Below are 16,937 nucleotides of genomic sequence, written 5' to 3' on the forward strand. Positions count from 1 at the left end.
ATTATTTTTTTAGCTCTGTAAAGTAATATGTTATCTCTAACCTTTAAAAAATTCTGTTCAGTTCCTTAACTTCTTTATTGTTTAATTTTTCCCTGTATTTCTTGGTCTAGTTCTGAAAGCAGTGCATTGAGCCTCCAACTGTGATAGTGTTGCAGTTTCTCCCTGTAGTTCTTTCTTTGTTTGTTTCTTTCTAAAATCTTCACATTCTATCTTAGTAACAACTTTTAAGACAGAAGGGCAAGGGATAGACAAATGGACTTGTCCACAGTCACACAGCTAGGAAGAATGTAAGGCAACATATCATCCAGGACCTCTTGTTTCTAGGACTGGTTCCCTCTATACTGAGACATCTAGCTACCCCTTCTCCCTGTATTTCTATTAATTTTTCTGTTAAGTACTTAGGTGGAATGCAATTCAGGAATGTCACTGCTATGGCTCTGGATGTCCACAGAGGAATTCTGAAGAGCATATTGGTCTTGGGCCTCCCTCACAATCCACAATAGTAGCACACAGGCTCTAAGCTGGCTAATCTTCTGCTAGAGCTCCTAGGGCTCCAAGGACAGCAGGATTGAGCCCTGTCATTCAGTAGGTACTAAATTTTGGCAGCCTACAATGATATATTGAACAGTTTTGACCATTTCTTCCTATTGTATAAATTGATAAATTGGACAACTCTTATTTAGTAATTTCTTTTTTTTAATTAAATTACATTTTTATTTAATTGATTAATTGAGAAAATCCCTTATGTAATTTATAGTGGCAATAACCTGTGCCGTAACTGCAAGAATTAACCAACTTCCCCTTCCCCACCATTACTATGAAAAACTACATGACTCACCCAATTTTTTGAAGTTTCATTGTTAAGATTGTTGGTGCCTTTTATGCGATGTCATTTGTGCTTTTGATGTCTGTCAGTCTATGATCTCAGTCATTTCATAGATTCCATCCAGAAGTAAACCGCTTCTGGCTACTTTGGAGAAATCCAGTGGAATATACTTGTTATCTGCATTTACTAATGTTGGGCGGTGTTTGCTTTTTCCAAAAGTATTTCTGTAGTTTTTTGACCCATTTGTCATGTGCTCCAAAAATGTCTGTCAATCCTCTGCCTTTCTTTTCCTGTCAAAGAAGTGTTAATTGTTCTGTTATCATTGGTATAATTAGTCTGAACCTGTTGTTTCATCTGTATGTCAAGCTCTTGGTGAGAAAAATTTTCCTTTCTAACATAGATTTGCAAATATTCTGCAATTTGAAGTCTTAGAGAATTGCTTGGGGCAATGGGCATTTAAGTGACTTTCCCAGAGTCACACAGTCAATATATGTCAGAGACAAGACATAAAACCACTGGTGCAGTGGATTAAATGTTGGGCTTAGAGGCAGTAGGATGGTAGTTCAGTGGATAGAGTTCTAGGCCTGGAGGTCAAACTTGGCCTTAGACACTTCCTAGCTGGGTGACCCTGGGGAAGTCACTTAACCCTTACCTCAGTTTCCTCTTCTGTAAAATTAATTAGTGAAGGAAATGGCAAACCACTCCAGTATTTTTGCCAAGAAAATTCTCAGTGGAGTCACAAAGAATCAGACATGACTGTAAAATAACTGAGCTACATTCTCTTCTAACTCCTAATCTATGATACTAAAAACCTACTTTTGCTCTAGAAATAGGCTATTCCTTTTATTTATTTATACTTTTGTTTATCTTTTTGTTTGATTTTTAAATTTTATTTTAGTTAGCTATAATTCTTAGGAAGAAGCATGGTGAATTGAGAGCTAGCCATAGAGAGAAGATAGTTATAATAATCATGATAATTGTGATGATGATGATAGTAATAAAAATATCAACAATAATAGCTAGCATCTATATACTGTGAGCTACTTATTAGGTGTAGCACTTAATATACTACCTCATTTGAAGATTTGTGTTCCTCACAGCAACCCTGAAAAGTAAGTGAAATGAATCTTTCTGATTCTAAATCCAAATGCACTGTGCCAACTAGACTTGTGGGCAATTTTCAGACATAAAAGGGCATTAATATTTTAAAACACAAACTCCATGCCAAACTATATGAGTGCAACTAAAGTAAAAATATTCAGCAATTTTGGCAGGGGAACATATTACATAGGTATGGGAAACCCCCTCCATTGTTTCAGATCTGTAGCCAATCTGCAACTTAGAGAATTAGAGATACCTGGGGCACCAAGAGATAAAATGACTTGCCCATAAGTCACTTGCCCATAAGGAAACAGTTTGTATGTGTCAAGAGGCAGGACTTGAAGAGCCTAAGTCTTTAGCAGTTTCCTAACAATCCATCAAAAAATTTATTTATTTATTTATTCAGTTATTCATTCATTCATTCAAATCCTTACCTTCTGTCTTGGAATCAATGCTATATATTGGTTCCAAGGCAAAGTAACAGTAAGGGCTAGGCAGTGGGGGTTAAGTGACTTGCCCAGGGTGACACAACTAGGAAGTATCTGATGCCAGATTTGAACCCAGGACCTCCTATCTCTAGGACTGACTCTCAATCCACTGAGCCACCTAGCTGGCTCCAAAACAAAAATGTATTAAACACTTAAAAAAATTAGAATGTAGTGATCATCCAAATCACTCCCCTCATTTACATATAAGAAAATTGGATTTCAAAGAAGTTAAGTGATTTTTTTCCAGCACTTAGCATAGTACCTGAAACATAGTAGGTGCTTAATAAATGCATAAATAAACAAATAAAAATTTTATTGATGGCTTGATTCTATAAGGTCATATTTAAGTAGCAGTGCAAGAATAATGAATTTCTTCTCATCAGTGATGTTCAGCCAGGGGCAGATGGGACCTAGTTTCAGGTATGCTGTAGATAGAATTCATGACTTAGTTAGGTTAGGGAGGACTAGATGACCTCTGAGTCATCTTGCATCTCAAAGACTATGAAATGTCAAGATCATGGTATCCTTCTACTTGTGTAACTATGGTGATTCTGGAAATCGTATAGGTGACCTCAAATTAGGATTCATTTTTATTTTATTTTTTATTTTACTGGACCAAATTTATTGGATCAAAACTTGAGAGACTCTTGCTAGATTTGCGTTAATGTCTTAACATTGTCCAACCTGGGAGGCAATGATAACCATGACTTTCCCTTGTTAAATTGGCTTTTGCTATCTATCATATGGCTGAGGTCCTTTTATTTTTCTTTGTATTTGTGAAATTTACCATTTAGCAAGAAATTTCTCTAAGGGAAATGCGGTAGAATGGGATGGGACTATGAAACAAGAATGATGGCCAAGACAAAGTGACGATTGTTGATTGGTCCAAGAGTGCGAGAATATATCTGTTATTCTCACCCTGTATTTCAAACTGCCCATTGGAAATTCAAGTTCCATATGTCCAAAATAGAACTCATGATCTCTGTCCTCCTTCAACCTTCCCTTCATTCAAACTTTCTTATTTCTAGAGAGGACACCATCATTCTCCTAGTCTCCCAGGTTTACAACTTTGGTGTTCTCCTCAACTCCTCATTCATACTCACCCCATATATCTACTCTATTATCATTTCTACTGTTATAGCATTTCTTATATAGATCTTTTTCCCTTCACTCACAGTCACCACCACAGTTTAGGCCTTCATTATCCCTCACCTGGACTATTGCAAAGACTTCCTAATTTGTTTCTCTGTTTCAAATTTCTCCCTACTCCAATCCCTACTCATGGCCAAAATGATTTTCCTCAAAAGTACAGATCTAATGGTGAATCATGTTACCTGATCATTAAACTTCATTCACTTTCTCTAGGATTAAATATAAAATTCTCTGTTTGGCACAGAGGCTCTTCACAGTTTGGGCCTTTCTACCTATCCAGTCTTCTCACAATTTATTCACTACCACATATCCTAAATTGTAATAATATAATTTAGCATTATATTATATAACATTATATATAATATAATAAAAATACTATACTATCACACACAGTATAGTATAATGTAACAACCCAATACATTACATAAAACAACATTACATAAAACAACACATCCTAATATATCATATCATAATATATCATATCATAACATAACATAACACAACATAACATAACATAATGGGGCAGTTTGGTGGTACAGTGGACAGAACACTGAACTTGGAATTAGGAAGACTTATCTTCATGAATTCAAATCCTACCTCATATGCTTCCCAGCTGTAAAACTCTGGACAAATCACCTAGCTTTATTTGCCTCAGTTTCCTCATTTGTAAAATGAACTGGAGAAGGAAATGGCAAACCACTCCAGTATCCCCAAGTGGGATCATGAATAGTTGGACATGACTCAATAACAACTTAATATATGATATATTATAATTAATATAGTGTAGCCTACTTACTGTGTTATTCCTGAAGACTCTCCCTCCTTTTCTCTTCTTGATATCTCTTGCTTCTTTTAAGACAACTCATATGCTGTCATCTGTTGGAAGCCTTCCTTGTTCTCCTAGTCACTTGAGCCATCTGCTCTAAGGTTACTTTCCTTCTACTCTGTATCTCTCATGTATATACCTATTTATTTACATGTGGTCTCCCTGGTTAATATATAGTTCCTTAAGGGGAGGGACTATTTTTTGGTTTTGTTTTAGACTTTCTTTGTTATTGAGCACTTAGCACATTACCTTGTGCATAGAATTTGAAATATGCTTTATGAAAGTATGCATGAATGGATATATGCATGAATCTTGTTGATTGAATACTGAATAGTAGTTGACATTTATGTTGCATTTAAAATTTTTCAGAGCCTTTTCCACACATTGAGCCTCTCCCAAACCCAGGACAATAGGTGCTATTGCTATCCCCATTGTACAGATGAAGAAACTGAGGCACATTGAATGAAATGATTGCCTCAGAGCTACATGGCCCTTAGGTGTCTGAGACAGTATTTTAAAACTAGTCCTTCTGACTCCAAGTCTAGATAGACCTCTAAAAACCCTCACACTTTCTCTAAGCATTTGAGAGCAGGAAGTATCCAAAAGACCATGGTGGGAGAGCCATCAGGGACACAGACTTCTTTTTAAAAGAAAAAATATATAAATATATAGCTAGCTAGCTAGCTAGACAGACAGACAGACAGACAGACAGATAGATAGATAAATAGATAGATAGATAGATAGAAAGATAGAAGTATATTTCTACATTAACTATTTCCAAACTTCCTATACATTTTTAACATTTAAAATTTTTTGAGTTCTATATTCATTTACTTTCCCACTCTTTGAGAAGAGAAACAATCTACATGTGAAGTCATATAAAACATATTTACATATTAGCTATGTTTCAAAAGAAAACACAAAAAGCCCAAGATAAATAATTTTTTTTAAAAAGTATATACTTCAGTTCTCTCTCTGGAGGCGGATAGTATTTTTCATCATGAGACCTTTGGAACTGTCTTTGATCATTGTTTTGATCAGAGTAACTAAATCTTTCACAGCTGATCATCATCACAATATTGCTCTTCCTGTTTACAGTGTTCTATTTCTGCTCATTTCACTTTATATCAATATATATGTATATACATGACTTCCCAGATTTTTCTGAAACCATCTTTCTTATCATTTCTTATAGCACAACAATATTCCATCATTATTATCTACCACAACTTGTTCAGCCATTCCCCAATGATTGGGTATTCCTTCAGTTTCCAATTTGCTGTCTCCACAAAAAGAGCTGCTAGAAATATTTTTTTCAAAAATATTCTTTTTTGTTGTTTTCCCTTTTCTTTGATCTCTTTAGGATATAGATCTATTAGTGGTATTGTTGTATGAAAGGGTATGCCCTTCTTTATAGACCTTTAGGTATAGTTTGAAATTGTTCTCCAGAATAGTAGGACCAGTTCACAACTCCACCAGCAATGCATTAGAGGATCAGATTTCTAACAAAAAAGAAAATTAAAGGAAGGAGTCAATGTGAAGGGCAAATATCATATGGTCTAGGAAAATTGAGGTTTGGTATTCATGGCTCAGGGCCTCCAGAGCCCAGCTGTTAGTTTGGAGCCATATAATGGATGATTCAACTACAAAACAAGGTCAACGCCATAAGAGTGACACGAAGAAAACACTAGTTCAAAGGAATAGAATAGTGTGGGACAGTAGACATAATTTTGGTTTTATAATCAGCAATTTTTGTTCAAATACCTCCACTGCCATTTATTTCCCATGTGATCACGAATAAATTACTTTATCTAAGTCTCAACTTTCTCATCTATAAAATGGGGGTTTGGGACTAAATAACTTTTGAGCTCCCTACTAGCTCTAAAGGGGAGAGATATCTTCCAAGGCTAGAGGTTCAATAGTTCTAAGGAAATAAGTTGAAAGAGGCAGTCTAAAGCCCAGTTCTTGGGGAAGAAAAGGAAAGGTCTTTCTCATCCAGATAACCACAATTGGGGTAAAGACAATTTTTCTCCAAGCCCTGGTCAATAAAGAAAAGGACTTGTTTGGGAAGATGGTGAGGCTTAGAGAAAGCAGTAATATATATATATATATATATCAAGGCCAAGGGACTGTTATATGCCAAGGTAGGGATTAAGAAAAATAGACTCTGGAAGGGCTGAGTCCTTCACACTTTTGTTAAATGTAATTCATCAGTCAGTCAGTCAATAAACATTTGTTAATTGCATACTATATGCCAAGCATTATGCTAAGCTCTGGACATACCAAAGAAAAGCACAGAATAGTCCCTGCCCTCTGGGAGCTAACAATCAGCTAAAGACCAAGATTCTATGGTAGATGGCAGCTAAATGGTTGACTTTGACATAGAGAAGTAAAGTGTCATCCTAAAAGAAGAAACACAGAGTCAAAATCAATACCATCTACATGTTTGCTTAAGCCTGAGATTGACTAATAAATTCATAAATTTAGAGGAGGAAAGGATCTCAGAGTCTATCTAGTTCACTCTGTTCATTTTATAGATGAGGAAAGTGAGTCCCTAGAGCAGGGAAGTGCTGTGCCTGACATCCCACCTGTAGTTAATTAGCAGAGCTGGGTTTGGAACCTAGGTCCCCTGACTCCAAAACCAATATTCTTTCCATTATTACATAACCTTTTGATTGTTATTCTGTTTCCCTTAATGTGTTTTCCTCTGATGCTTAGTGCCAAAAACAAACTCACAAAATCTAAAAACAAAAAAACTATAGAATCCCAACACTTGAAAACAACAATGTGGATAATATGATGCTCTCCAGCTGCAAGAAGAGAAAAAAGACTGGGTGATGGGGTTCATTTCCAGGTTAAACTAGGGTTCAGGGAATCAAGTTGAGACAAAAGCAATGGTGCCAGCTAAGATCAAGTGCTGGGGTTTCCAGATTGAAGAAAGGAATCAGATCAAATGGAATCACAGTGTGCCATGGCTCACATCACCCATTTAAATGTGGTGTACACCCCAGGTCTTGGATCTGGGAAACAAATTAAAGACTCAGCTTAGACATTTTTGTTAGTGGAATGACCAAAGGAACACAGGACCATAAACCTAAGGCTGGAAAGAGATTTGGAGGTCATTTACTTCAACCCTTTTATTTTATAGATGAGAAAACTGAGGCCCAGGAAGTGGGCTGCTTTTAACTTCAGTTTCCTTTTCTAGAAAAATGATGTTAATGGTACTTATATTACCTACTTCACAGGATTTTGCAAGGATCAAATGAAAAAGTGTCTAAGCTACTTTGAAAACCAATGGATACTCCATAAATGTCAGCAGCTTTTATTACTTCCTGTGCCCACCAGGGTGAGACCATGGGTGACAGGGAATCAATCAGGTTTCAGTTCAAGAGAAGAAACCTGAAGAATATCAGCCAAATCCAAGGAGGGCAGAGAACCTGCAAATTACCAATTCCTAACATGGGATGATAGTGATAACAAATAATAACATAGGACTCTTTTAAGGCTTAGTAATAGGAATGAAGAGAAGAGGAAGGAGAGAGGCAAAAGAGAAAAGAAAGGGGTGCTTATATTGGCATGTGTAGAGAAAGGAGGACAACAATAATATGTGTAGAGAAAGGAGGACAACAATAATAGGGCACCATTCAGTCAGTATGTGATGTTTGGTCCCATGCACTGAGCGGACAATATCAAACTAGTATAAGGAAGGGGTCCATTAAATTAATCAATCAATCAATCATTCTGCCCCACTTAAAAGTAATTACACTAGCCAGACAAGCACCTCTATTGAATCAATGAATCAATCAAAGGTTTTAGATTAGGTGAGGAAAGTTTTTGTTTAATTTAGCAATCCCTGAAAGCCATTGGACCAAATGGGTTGATGGAAAAAAGAGGAAATATATTTGGATTGGTTGAGGAAACCTGGTCATGCCCTGTGAGTCTTATATAAAGAGTAAGCCATTTTTGAACCCAGGCATTCTAACATCTGACAACTATATTTAAAAAGTCCTTTTACATTGTGAACATGAAGGACCAAAGGCAGAATGGACTGGAAAGGAATAATGTCAGTCATTACTCCAACAGTACTGGATTCTCTTCTTGACCTTCTCTCTATCTTGCAAGAAGTTACCTCTATTTTTCTATGGTTACATGATTCATTTTCTTTCCCTCCCCTCCTCCCCCTCCCCTCCATTCCACTGGGTTTTACATGTGTCATTGATCAAGACCCATTTCCATATTATTGGTATTTGCACTAGAGTGATCATTTAGAGTCTATATCTTAAAAATGGAGATTTGAACCCTGGACTTCAATCCCCAGAAGTCCTTGGTACTCCAAGAATTCCCTATAATCTCACCTGAGTCCTCACCTGAGTGCAAGAACACAATTTAGTATTTAAAGAGCTCTCTGCCTCCCAAGCTCTCTTCCTCTACCTGGAGATGACAAGATATAGTGAGTAGATTGTGAATGGACTAATCAGCCCAGGCACATGGTTTTTCTATTTTCTATTTTCTTTATGCCTTGACTTCTAATAATCTTTAATAAGCCTCTTAAAATATAATACTTTTATTACTAGAAACTATTTTAACTGTTACACAGAACAGTAGCAGAACTGATTCCAGGTCTAAATAAAAGTCAAACACAGTAGAGAAGAAAGAAATGATAGCATATACAAAGGCATTGTTTTAGAACAAAGCTGTCTCTTGGACCTAATTGGACTCAACTTCCTAGATGCAGGTTCCTTCCATACCCCTCTGCCTTAGCCTACATGGGGTAAGTCCGAGACAAAGCTACCCCTTGGACTTGATTGGCTCTGACTTTCCTGACCTAGCTTCCTGGTTATCTAGGAACATAAGTCTGAGCCATGGGGAGAGATTACTGTGCCTCTCAGACTTAGTGGGTACTAAAGACTACATAAGTAACCATAACCTGATGAGCGGATGCATTTCCAGGATAGAATATGGCGGGGGGGGGGGGTGTCATCTCCACAAAATCTTAGTGACATTTTATCCTCATCACCAATTCTTGTTTGCTGGGAACAAGATACATCTCCTTCATTCAACGACATGCAAGTGTCTCATTTCAACTCAGTGTTGCACCTAAACTCAGAAAGTGCTGGTCTTAAATCTGTGCCTCTGACAATAATGGACACAGGTAGAAAATATCATATAAGTAGACTAGCTAATGTGGGACCTAGGGACCAAATGTGAACTACCATTAAAGAGGGATGTGGGGTGCAGTAGCCATAGGATTTTGAATTATTTGCAGAATTTAAATTTAATATGATGGTTAATAGGAACTGATTTCTTAGAAGAATTTATTGTAGCTGACAAAGAAAATTCCAGGGCATGACCGCCTCACAGGGAGTAAGCAAATTCATAGATGTTTAGCCAAAGTCACCCTTATCCTACCAATGGTCCATGGAATTGATTTTCACAGTAGAGAAATCTAAAGGGAGATTGTGTGTGTGTGTGTGTGTGTGTGTGTGTGTGTGTGTGTGTGTGTGTATGAGAGAGACAGAGACAGAGACCCAGAGAGAGAAAGAGACAGAGAAATAATGGAAAGTAGTAACTGCAGTTGGTAAGTTGGAATCATGCTCTTCATGCTTATTAGACACAATTAGTCTAGAACAATATCTACCTACGTCACCATATCCTCTGATCTAGTGATCTGATCAACCATCTTTCTTGGCTTACTAAAATGATATGATGACCTTTGAACTCCAGAAAGCAGATTATTTTGGTCTTTAGGGAGTTCTGAAGTGAATCTGAAATCTAGAGCTGAAGTAAAACAACTATTATCTAATCCAATTTTTTCATATTATAATTGAAGAAATGGAGACTCAGTGGGGTGAAATTACTTAACAGAGATCCTAGAATAAATTAGTGGTAAAGCTGGGACTGGAACTATATCTTTTGACTGTGAAGCTAGTGTTCTTTCCACTATTAAAAAAGTATCATTTCTTCTTAGATTTTTTGTGAATGTGTATGTCTTCTCTCTTGGCTTTATTCCTGGCTTCTAGCTTTCGAAACTACACTGTGTTATCATCATGGAACTTCCCTCAGTAGTTGGGGGTCTCTTCATCTTGAAAAATCTAACCACTCTTGTGACCTTCCTAACTTGGAACATATCACTGAAAACATCTCCTTCTCCCATTGGTGAATTCTCCCTGAAGTTTCCATTTTGTGGAAGGGACTAGTTTGGCCTTCATCTCTCTTGGCCCCTTCATCCCCCATCCTATTCTTGGCTTCCACACTCCAAAAATCAAGCCTCCATAGTATGTGTTTTCTTTCCTACCCCCCACCCCAACATTTCAGCTCCCTTCTATATATTATCTTCTCCCATTAGAATGCACGCTCTTTGAGGGCAAGAACTATCTTTCTTTTTTCTTATATTTATATTCTCAGCACTTAGCACAGTACCTGGCTCATAGTAAATGCTTGATAAATGTTTATTTCTTCTTTCCTTCCCTTAGATTATTCTCTTTTTGGAACTGGGATAAGGGAAATGTATTATATTCCTTGTGTTTCCAGGTAAAGTGTAGATACTTGATTGGGAATCTCTTGCTTTCTGCATCTCTCCGTGGATGGTGAGAAGGAGTCAGGGAATTGATCTGAGCTAGTCAGGTTACTAGAGATGACAATCACTGATGAGACAGAACTCGGCCTAAGCTATTTAGTCTTTAGTCCAAGATTAAAGTTCTGAAGATGCATGTGGCTCTACTATCAGAAGGAAGACCCATGGGAAAGAAGACAGTACTTTTGCATCCTTGTGGCTTCCCTTTTTCTAGCTAGTCTAACCTATTTTTTTTCCTTCTATGAATTCCTTTTCCATTTACTGGCTCTAAAATTTACTGTGACTCTTACACATATGTATGAGGTTGTCTCCTAGGGAAATTGTAGTTTCCTCAAGTTCTGAGTACAGAGTAGACATTCAGGACATACTTGTTGAGTGAATGAAGAACTAGCTGAATGAAAAAATGGACAAATGAACGAGTGAATAAATACCCTTATGCTCCTTAAATGCCAGACCATACCCACCTTGAATAAGCCTCTCTCCATGTATAATTTCAGCACTTTGACCAGCTATTAAAGAGTCTTTTATTCCACCACCACACCCTTTCCAGGCAGAGACTATTGTCCTATATGAAAGAAAAAGAAAATGAGTTAAGAGGCCAAGAAGCTTGGGATGGGATGAGATGAAGAAGAAAGGAAAAGGAAGAGCAGGAAGAAAGGGGAGTGGGAGAGAGAAAACAAAAGATCAATAAAAAGAGAAGGGAGGTGACTTCAGAAAGCAGAGGGAGTCGATCTCCTGATTAGAATTCATGAACTCCTCTCTTACATTAAGTCTTTATATGACACCTGGCCTTTAATGCGAAGCTGCCTGCGAGCATTAAAAATTAAAAGCCGAAGGTAGGCTACATCCATCTCCGATAGTGTGCGCGGTACGGCTCCCCTCCTATCTGAGGTCTGCACAAAGCTATTACACATTGATAAATTATTTTGGGTAATAGCTGAGATATTACATTGTTTCTGAGTGAAGGTAAAATCTCTTCATGACATGGGCATTTATCAGGAGTGCCTTTCATCCTATTTATTATGGTCCAGATGAGCTCCTGGTCTGCTGGCAGAGCTGGGATGTTGGGCTGGTCCCCCTGCCCCCTTCCAGTCAAGTTCCCTTTCCCTCTGTCACTCCAGTGATGGGATATTGATGGGCCTTGTGACAAGTTAATTATTAACTAAAGATATGCAGTTCACCTTTAAGGGGGTGGGGGTACCAGGGAAGAGGGAAGGATGGCTCTTGAAAAACCAGATCCATCATGGACCTGTTTATCGATTCTACCTCCTCCCCAACCCCTAGCCCCACTTACAATTCATTTTTTTTTTCTTCTGTAGGATCAAGCTTGTGATGGAGGCCCATACGGATAGTAAACCATGTCTGTTTTCCTCCTTTTGGATCCTCTAATTTCCCTCTTCAAATTATCTTGTATTTATTTATCTGTGTTTGGGTTCCCCCACCCCTAGAAAAATGCAAACTCCTTGAGGACAGGAACTTTCTCATTTTTCATCTTTGTATTCTCTCTGAGTAGCACAGAGCTTGGCACATAGGGAGTGGGTATACAATAAATGTTGGTTGGATTTATTCAAATCAGATTGAGTTGAGTTGTCAAAAATCCATGTCAGCCTCCTAAGGAGGCTGGAGGAAAGAAGAATAGGAATAAAACACATATTATCCTCAACACTTAGATCAATCTTTGGAGAGGAGGCAGGTAGGTGAATAGAAAACCTGGAAAAGTGGGCTCAGACAGGTGGCCATGGTAGAGAGATGCAAAAAGGACTGTATCTCTCCCAAATAATTCAAGGTTATGGTAAATAAAGATTAAATGTGGAGTTAAATAAAAAGAAGAAAAGCCCTGATTTTGAAACCTATCTAAAGTATGCTTTCTTAAGATGTGAGCTTAGTGATCTAGATTTGCATTGTGAATCACTATTATTGTTGATCCCAAGATATGATATTCCCATAGCATGCCTGTGCATGCCCGTTCTCTGGCGGGCCTCAGAATCCTGACTTTGGCCAGGGAAATTCACTCAATCAGCATGCAATATGCCATTGCCTGAATGACTACTGTGTGTGTGTGTGTGTGTGTGTGTGTGTGTGTGTGTGCTCAGGGAGGACTAGCACTTCTGGTGTGAGAGCTTGCCAAGTCCTTCTCAAGGCTGCTCATCCACCTATGGTGTCTACCTTTCACACAACTCTCATCTGTGGCTCCAAGAAGCTGTAGCATGTAAAGTGGTCACACTCCATAAAACCAACTGGGCATATGAGCTAGGGTTGAGGGTAACCAATGGACCACAAACCCATTGGTGAGTTAGAGGAATGTCTACCCAAAGCATGTGAAGATTTCCCCTGATGGAAAGGAAAGATGAGAACAATTTGTTCCAATGGCCATAAATGTTGCTGGAAAAAAATGCTGCAGAGACTTTAGAGGTCAGACATCAAAGATGCCAAAGTCATCCACAGCATCCCAAGCCATTGCCAATCCATCTTGACTTTTGTCTTCCTACTGGACTTTGATGATTCTGGAAGAGAGTAAGGTTGATGACTTTGTATGACTGCCTCACTTAAATCCAGTTCATGAACCATTCAAAAATTGCCCCATAATGTTATTAGTTCTCTTAGGAAAGGATGAATAACAATAACAACAACAGCAATAATTGTGACAAACCAAAGGCACAGAGTGTGAAGCCAGGACAATAGAGGAAAGGAGTGACCAGCACACAGGAAATAGAGACCCAAAGAAGTCAGGAACCAGGACACTTGTAAGAGAACACATATTCATTACCAGAATTCATGGCCAAGCAAATCATTTTCCCTCTCCAGAGTCTCTGTTTCCTCCTCTGGAAAATGAGCAGTGGAATAAATTGCCTCAGGAGTTGTGGGCTCTTAACTCCTGGAGTTGTAGTTCCTACTTAGCTAGAGGTTGTACAGAGGCCTGTGCAGCCTACAAAATTCCCTAGTTCATGAATCAGATTAAAATATAATTGGGAAATGTTGTTTAACAAAATAAACAGAGATGCAATATTATATAGCTAATGTTAATTTGTAGCTTTCTAAGTCAATATGGAGCCTTCAGGGATAAGTCTCTATTTCAGCTTGTCACCACTGGATCAGATGACCTCTGAGATCATAACATCATAAATTTAGAGCTGGAGGGTACCTGAAAGGACAATTAATCCAACCTGATTATTTTACAGATGTAGAAATGAAATGTCATAGACATTGGGTGACTTGTTCCAGGCAACCCAAATAATGACAACTGGGATCTAAGTTCAATTCTTCTGACTCCAAATTCAATTCTCTTTTTTCCATAATCATGCTGCCTCTGGAGCCTTCCAGCAATGAATTTCTGTGATTATGAGAAGTCATTTAACTTCTTCAAATCTTAATTTTTCCATCTTTAAAATAAGTATAAAAATATATGCCCTAACTTTCCCCATGCTTATAACATTTTATTTATTAATTTATTTATTCTGGTGAAGAAAATGCTTTGTAAATGATTAAGTGCTTTAAGAATATGAACTGTGGAGGACAGCTAGGTGGATAGTCAGACCTAGAGATGAGAGTTCCTGGGTTCAAATCTGATCTCAATCAATCTTTTTTTAGCTGTGTAAACTCAGTCAAGTCACTTGATTCCCATTGCCTAGCCCTTACTACTCTTCTGCCTTTGAACCAATAGAAAGTAAGGGTTTAAAAAAAGAAATGTGAGCTGTTCATATTGTTGGTCACCAAATATAGCATTTCTAGCCTGATGTGGCATCTGCTCCTGTGCCTTGTAATATTTATATGGAAATGTGTTGGGAATTGAAGAACAGGGGATACTGAAGGTTTTGTAACAGGGAATGGAGGAGTTGATGGAAGAGAGGGAATATGACTGCCAGTGAGGTAAAAGGAAAGAGATGACCCCTGTTGAGAGGCTATTTTGAAAAATGAGGTTCCCAAGAAATGGGTCACTTATGATAGTCTGATGGGATGTCTTCTCTATGGATTGATGTTGAAGATACCCTAGAGCAGGTAAGCACGGACCCTCCTAAGGGACAAGCCTCCCCCCTGTCACATTTAAGAGAGTGGTTGCCTTAAACTGTGACCGCAAAGATATGTTTTTTATATTAAAAATAAAGTGGTCGCCAGGGAAAAATTCCCAAATATGAAATATACCCAAATCAGCTGGGTTTTTATGGAGATTTTAAATACAAATAAGGAATTAATGAGAGAGAGAGAGTAAGAGAAAATAATGAGAAAGGGGCTAGGCCAGCCTAGACTTTAAGCCTTAAGAGAGAGATCAGTCAGTCTTTAATCCACTCACCACAAGATTTGTCCCAAGCAAGATTCTAGTGTTCAGAGAGACCCAGCTACTCCAACTAGTCTGAGCTCCAATTCAGCTTTGGCAAACTGAATTTTCAGAGGCCTTTTCTGTCCTCCTTTTAAAGAGAATTTTCTCCTATGTCACCTTCCCTAAGTTCTCACATCTACCAATCACAGTAGATGTTTTCCAAAGGACAGACCATTCTTAATTCACACCTGAGTAGACTAAACTTTTGAGTAAGTTCACGCCTCTTTGCCCATTACAAGTTTGCAAGTTACCTGACCTTCATAGGTACTTAGCACCTTCCTAAAAATAGACTAAGCTTAAGGCTTTTGCTTCACTATAAGTATGAGTTAAGTACTTTTTCATTGTTCAGTAAAGAGTTTACAACTTTATCTTCCCCTAAAGTATGCTTAAGTATGGGTGGAGTAGAGTTTTCACATTCCTGACTAAGTGCCTTCATTGTTTAAAATGGGGAATGGTCTTAACCAAGTGTTCTGAAGTAGGGTCTGAGAATTTTTAAGATTCACACCCTAGACCAAGGTTGTCCAGCAGGGGTTCAATAAGGACCATCTTTGGTTGAATGGCTGTCCTTAGGTTCAATTCCCTCTATGTCCCCTGAAATGATAATCCTCTTATCTGACTGTGATTATTTAAATAAAGATGAATTTTAATAACAAGTTTGGATTGGGGAGGTATCAGGGAAGAGGGAATCGGGATTTCCCTAGATTGGATTTGAGTCTCTCTCAGCTTTTGAGCTGAGGTCAGGCCTCGCAGGCTGGTGAAGGGTTGCTTTTATTCCTATCAATGATAATCTGTGCTAGTTTTCTTAATTTCAAAGTCTTAGCAGTAGACAGCAAGAGGAAGAAAAGTTCTGACCTTCAGACCTAAAGACTGGCCTTACAGTTCAAACTGCTTTTTTTAAGTCCTTTTGTTCGATGATATGATCACAGGAGTCCAGGTAGAACACACAATTGGAAAAATCAGGAATAGAGGTACTTCTATCCAGAGACAGGGAGAGAGGTTCCTTCTAGTCTGAGGGCCAGGAAGAGACACAAGACCAACTGCCACTCCCAGTTGCCCCTCCCCCACACCAACTATCATTCTTGTCAATATCTTCTCTCTAACATTCCAACTACTGTTTGTTCCACCTGATTGGCAGAAAGTTCAAAACTTTCTTCAGTTTTCCTTTCCACAATAATTTCCTTTTTTTGTTGTGACCTTCCCAAAGTCACTTATTTTTATTATATTTACAAAGCTACTAAATCTAATTTCTAAATACTCTCCCCAAAATAATAAACTTCCCTCAATTGCTCTATCACTATTCTATGCTAACTTTATCTACTGTAAGGAATTCTATGCAGGAAAGTTTGGGTAAAGGCAGTTTTAGGGTTTTACAATAAATTCAGTACAATAAATATTTGAACAAAACCATTACAAAGAAATTTAAATCTTAGTGCTAATACTACTTAATCTTGTCAAGTTAAACTAATATAAACATTTTTCCTATTTTATATATCTGTAATTATTTACAAACTATTTTATCTATATATATTTCCATTAAACATAATTTCAGCGTCAGCTTTACAATAAACAATTAAGTTAACTATCTACAAATGCAGCTGAAGTCTATTCCCAAATATAACTGTCTATGCTATGCTTAACTTACTCCTAATCTATTC

At 37.8% G+C, this 16,937-nt stretch overlaps 1 long non-coding RNA gene across 1 annotated transcript; it reads right to left on the reverse strand.

Moving 5' to 3' along the window:
- Positions 1-814: 814 nt before the first annotated feature.
- On the reverse strand, positions 815-16,283 carry LOC130458995 (uncharacterized). Its single transcript, XR_008918302.1, has 3 exons — positions 16,135-16,283; positions 11,432-11,532; positions 815-1,116 (listed from the first exon to the last, which is right to left on the reverse strand). It is a non-coding gene; the product is annotated as an uncharacterized LOC130458995 (long non-coding RNA).
- Positions 16,284-16,937: the final 654 nt, after the last annotated feature.

This window comes from Monodelphis domestica, chromosome 1, assembly GCF_027887165.1.
Source record: "Monodelphis domestica isolate mMonDom1 chromosome 1, mMonDom1.pri, whole genome shotgun sequence".
NCBI lineage: Eukaryota > Metazoa > Chordata > Mammalia > Didelphimorphia > Didelphidae > Monodelphis > Monodelphis domestica.